The following is a 6,011-nucleotide window of genomic DNA, read 5'->3' as shown; positions in this document are numbered from 1 at the left end:
TGGATCAGGCAGAATTTAACGATATGGGTTCACTAAGCCAAGATTCTGCGTTTACTGTTGCAGCTCGGAGTTAGAAAGAGCTCTCTAACAGTTTGTTCAGCTGGTTGGCTAAAAGGTGGACCAAAGGGTGGCCGACAGTGAGCAAACTGGAAAAGCCCAACCTGCCTTGGTTTAATGGATAGGGAGGGATTCAAAGGCTTAAAGAGATTGGAATGTTAGTCTGGATTTATCATTTAAGATCTACTCACCCACACTGGGCGGGTCTAAAAGACATACCTTTCACCAATGCTATAAGAAGTAAGTTTGTGAGGAAGCCTCAGCATCCTTGAAGGACTTTGTAATTACTCTTCTGTGCAGGCCAGAGCTTACAGTGGGACTGCAGTCACCGAATTGGGAAACCTAAATGCAATGGGAGTGATTGGATCCCAGGGTGGCAGAGGCAGCATTCAACCACCAAAGGCAGAGTGAGTGTGGTTACCATAATGGACAGCAGGGTCAAAGCAGCAATCAGAATATCCTGACTCATGCAGTCCTATGGCTCTGGCTAGTTGATCATGGTGTTCCTAGATGTGAAATGCTAGAATCTTACTTGAGCCATATAAGCAGAAAAGTTCTAGGTCAAGAAATAAAAGCCTAACCTGAATCATAAGAACAGAGTCACAGCCCTTCAATCAATTCCCAGGCTTGAGCCAGCTTACAAATCCAGAGTCATTTGGAATAAGGGAAGTCATTTTGAGAAAGGATCTCAGTACACTATAGAAATGTTAGACTGTTAATTTTCCTCCCAGCCTTCTCCAAAAAGGACTTACTGCCTTTACCAGAGTACCTGTACAGTGAGGAAATGAAATAATCAGACCATCTGGGGACTACAGGATACTGGCTCTGAACTGACACTGATTCCAGGAGACCAAAAACATGACTGGCCCACAAATAAGAGTGGGGATTTATGGAGGCAAGGTGATCAATGAAGCATTAACTCAGGTCTATCTGACAGTGGATCCAATGGGTCCCCAAACCCATCCTCCGGTTATTTTCCCAGTTCCAGAATGCATAATTAGAACAGACATACTTAGCAATTCCCTGACCTATAAAGGTTATTATGGTGGGCTAGACAAAATGGAAGCCACTAGAACTGTCTCTACATAGGGAAATAATAAAACCAAAAGCAATACTACACTCCTGAAGGTATTGCAGAAATTAGTGCCACCACCAAGGACTTGAAAGACGCAGGTGTGGTTATTCCCACCACATCTCCATTAAGCTCTCCTATTTGGCCTGTGCAAAAGACAGATATCAATACAATAAAAACAAAACAAAACAAAACAAAAACACACAAACAACAACAACAACAAAAACAAAGCACAAAGGAAAATCGCAAGAGAAGAAAACAGAGACAAAAGAATACAAGACAAAATTATAATAATAAATCCTTCCCAATCAAAAATTACTTTAAGGGCTGGCCAAGTGGCGTGATGGTTAAGAACTGGCTTGGGATTCCAGAGGGCCCCGGTTTGGATCCCACATATGAGGGCCAGTGACACTGCCCTCCACAGCTCAGATGCTGAATAACAGCTCAACCTGGAGCTGGGCTGCCGTGAGTCGCCGGCAATAGCATAGGCTGCAGCCCCTGTGGCAGTGGGTTGCCATGGGCTACTGTGTGTGGCCAGCAGCCAGAGTGAGTGGCCAGCAGCCGCAGTGAGCGGCCGTCCAGAAGCCAGCGACTGATCTGCCTCACCCGGGAAGAGCGNATCAAGAAACCTTTAAACGCCTCACCTCAGTACAAGTGAGAAGCTCTAACAGTCTGTCTCACCACTAGAAAAAGGGTCTGTCTTATATTGTTGTTTTTTTCCCCAAAAAACAATGTGCCTTCCTCTCCTTATTTCTACAGCATAATAGAAAACGCTTCTCATTATGCTTTCACTCGTCCTTAGAGATGAAGAGATCTACGGAATTATAAAGTTGACCCAAAGCAAACACGGAAAGAGCTTAGAATTCTCACACTGAGGTTGACACTCGTGATTAGCTAAATTGCAGTAACTACACACGCTTCCATTCGGAACAGGATGCATTCACACAGCAGTTTCTTCTCTAGTGCCTAGCAACATTATCATTGAGCACCTGGAATAGTTTAGGCATTAAGTGTAATTGGTTTTGCTTTACATAAATCCGTAGCTTTGTAAATAAGCGGAGCATTTCAGCTTCTATATAACACCAATTAACTTAAAGGGATGTGATGTTTGCAGAAGCCTGCTGGGTCTGCACTGCACTTCTCCAGTATTAGGCTTAATGGCGGGCAAAGTTCTGCGTTCCCGCAGTGCTCCATTTACTCCCAGTCACTTGGTGCCAAGGGCCTGTACCCAGCCACTCATTTGCTCCATTTTTCAGTTGTGAAAGATGGGGAAAATGAAGTCTTCCCTAATAAGTACCTTCTGTGCTCTATTTCTGTCCATGATGGAGACCTGAAAGCCAAGGTGTGTGAGAATATTCTCTGTGGCCCTCAGAGCCCAGGTCTGACCCCATCTGATCCTCTCTACAACTGACAGGGACATCTATTTTCTCTTTTTTCCTTATAACATTTCAATCCAATGCAGCCAAAAGTCGCTACATTGAACCTGTGTACAAAATTTAAAAAACCATATTCTTCTTATATGAATTTGCTAGTAAAAATGTTTCCATCAGAGTGATGTTTTTCATAGCACTCAGAAATCTGCTCCTAGAAGTTGGTAAATTTGTCCAAGCTCTTGGATATTTCCCCTTATCTCTCTACTTGGCTTAATCCCTTATCTCTCATCTCCCCTTTAGGTAATCTTGATTTATAGCATTCTTTCGCTCTGGCCAACCTCTAATTCTCTTGGTTTCTGAAAGTGTTTTTATCGACTATCAGATTAACAGCATCACCAAAAAAACAGCTCATGATTCCAAAAAGTTTCCTGTTAATATTGTGTGATTTAACATTGAAGGAGAGAAAATCACCTGCTCTGAACATTATCAGGGCTCCTTATTTTATGAGAACAGAGCTTCGGTGTTAGTACCCCAGCCAGTCCAGCAATGAGCATATGCCATCTCCACTGTGACAGAAGCCAGAGTACAACGACAGGTCACCGGCTTAGGAGGAAAGCCCTCAAATAAAACTAACAGCCAGGCAATGACAGGTGCTGCTAAAACTCAGGTCTGCATGTAGAGAGCAGGGAAATTAGAGGAACCACTAATAATAACCACTCGTGTCTATGTCACCTTTCACAGTTTACAAGTTGCTGTCACACATATCATCACATTTGATTAGCACCACTCCTCTGGGAGGTAGGCACCGTTTGGCATGCACATTCTGTACATGAGAAGATTGCAGCTCCAAGACATTGCATGATGTATCAAGAGTCACAGAGACAGTAGATGTCACAGACAGGACTTGAACCTTGGTCTGTCTCTAAAGTGCCAGCTCCTTCTACAAAAATCACTCAGAATGTCACTAACACTGGGTCATCCCCAGCCACTTAGGCAAAACACTCTCTACATCATCCAAAAGGGAACAAGAATGAGAGGGAAGCCCATTTGGGGCCACAGACCCTGACAAATGGGTAACAAGAAACAAGCATTTTTCTAATATCGCTTCCCCTCAATCAGTTTCCCCTGTGAGGCGATGCACTGTCCTCCTGTGGGCCTCAGACTGTCAGAAACAGCACCCAGAATGACCACAGCCCGAGCTGGACGAGGAACATCTTGGGCTCAAAAACATTTTCTTCTTTTTTTCATCAAATACCTTGGATGTGCTACGGTCAATTCCAAACTGCTTTGAAAAAGAATAATCTGAGGAAAATAAATTGACCTTCCAAAATATTATTAATAATTGTGAAGAGTCCTATAGTGCTTGCTAAGGGCAAGACACTGTTCTAAGTGTTTTTGGGTATATTAGCTCATTTAATCATCACAATAATCCTATGAGCTAGGTACAACTGTTAACCCCATTTTAAAGGTAAAAAACATGAAGCAGAGAGGACTTAATAACTTTCCAAAGGTTACACAGGCACTATGGACAGAGTAAAGATTTGGGCCCAGGTAGTCTGGCTACAAAATCCAGGCTAGCCCTCTCTATATAACTACCTCTCAGTGTAACTGCTGTCTACAATAGACTTTTATATATTCTCAGGGGCTTCCATGGAAGACAATACCTTAGCCCATCAGATTTCACTCTGTTTCTGTCCCAGCACACCAGAATATGACTCCTTCCATCAGTAATTGCTGGATTGAAATAACAGCAATTCTTAATGTCCCCAGGTTGTGCCCCCTCCCTTGCCTTTTGTGAATAATTACTGTTTCCTGCTTAAACCCAAAGGTATGGCTCAAAAGGCAGAATTTCAGGCTCTGTGGCAATGAGTATATCTATCTAAGAATTGTTGTATGGGTACTTTCCCAGTGCTCTTTAAATTACAACATAAGCCATCTTTTCCTCAAATAAAAACAGTCATCATTATTAGATCAAGATGGGAACCAGAGGTAACTGGGCTCTCGGCTTCCTTATCATCTACACAGAAATTCCCTAGAATTCCTCCAGGCTTCCTGTTCTCCAGTGGGTGTAAAAGTGTCAAAGATAAAAGATAATCAAGGATAGTGATGACATGACTCAGTAGCCCTCTCTTTCTCTTTCTTTCTCTCTCTCTTACTCCCCCCTCCACCCCCCACTCCCTGGCTGTTGTCCCACTAAGATTGTCTAGAATGGACGCTATTTGACAGCCAAGATCACGTCCCAAGGTGATACACTGTCACTAGTCCACTCAGAGACCTTACTAACTATTAAATAATAATAGCACCCAAACCCTAATCTATCATCCATCTTAGACAGCTTTGAATCCATTTACTGGCTGGGAATCAGGTTGCTTCTTAAGCCTGCTAAACCACAAGTGACCAAATCTCATATAAATACAGTAATGAGTCAATAGCCTATGACAAGTGTCTATTACCATGGTAGCAGCAAGTCAGGAGCACATTTAATGACATTTATGCAAAGAGCAAGGCAATGGTTCTATCAGGGAGAAAAGATGGAGAAAAATGGAATCAGTGGGAGGCAGAAATTTGGCAAAAATCAGGGGGAAGACACCATAACATCAAAGATATTACTAAAAAAACATACATGTCTTCATCCTGGACAGTTTTCATTTTCGCAAAGCAATCTCTTGAAGCAAAATGATAAACAGAGAGGATATGCTAAATTTTAAAAATAAGAGAAAGGGCTATCAGAAATACCAAAGAGAAAGTGTGAGCTTCCAAAGTGAGAGTAGTGAGAGACCATCTGGAAACACTGACTTCCCATTTTGGCATAATGCATTGCACACAGTAGGTGCCTCGATTCATATGAACAGATTATAACCCCTTTGAGCATGTCAGAATGTTTTTTACCGCTTTTCCAAGCTTCTCTTACACGAGTTCAACCTTTCTGACCTGTCTCCATGGTGTCTCCAGGAATGCAGACTTTTGCTTCTCGTGCAGCTTGTGCAATTCTGCCACATTTCATGGCCACCAACCATGCCTGAAAGAGAGGAACAAGCAAGATGGACAAGTGTGGCAGTGAATGAACCATTTTCCTGCAATTAGAAGTTCACGGAGAATAAATTATCCTCTAGTTCAAGCTGTCCAGCAGTAATTCTCATTAATAATAACACTTCAACAACCATCGGCTTCCACAACCACAGTGAGTGCTAGAAACTTTATCATTACTCTTGAAGCAGGAGTCACGTCCCAGACGGCTAGCTCAGATCGCCATATGCAGCACAGAGAGGGCTTCCATGACAAAGAAGCTTCAATGCATAACCATCCATGAAGTTCACTGGCTAAATGAACAGGTGGAAACAAAAACCAAGGCCTTTTCTCCTTCCAGCTTTGTCTTCTCATTTATGCTAAATTGTAAATGATTTTCCACATTAATAATGAGCTAAGTCTATCTTCAAAGGATAGCTTCCTCTCTTCTTGCCTCATTGAGGACATCGCTTATACTACAGCATCCTTATTTTCTACACATG

This window comes from Hipposideros armiger, unplaced genomic scaffold (assembly GCF_001890085.2).
Source record: "Hipposideros armiger isolate ML-2016 unplaced genomic scaffold, ASM189008v1 scaffold_76, whole genome shotgun sequence".
Taxonomy (NCBI): domain Eukaryota; kingdom Metazoa; phylum Chordata; class Mammalia; order Chiroptera; family Hipposideridae; genus Hipposideros; species Hipposideros armiger.
The sequence above is the reverse complement of the archived record's forward strand: the minus strand, read 5'-3'. Positions refer to the sequence as shown.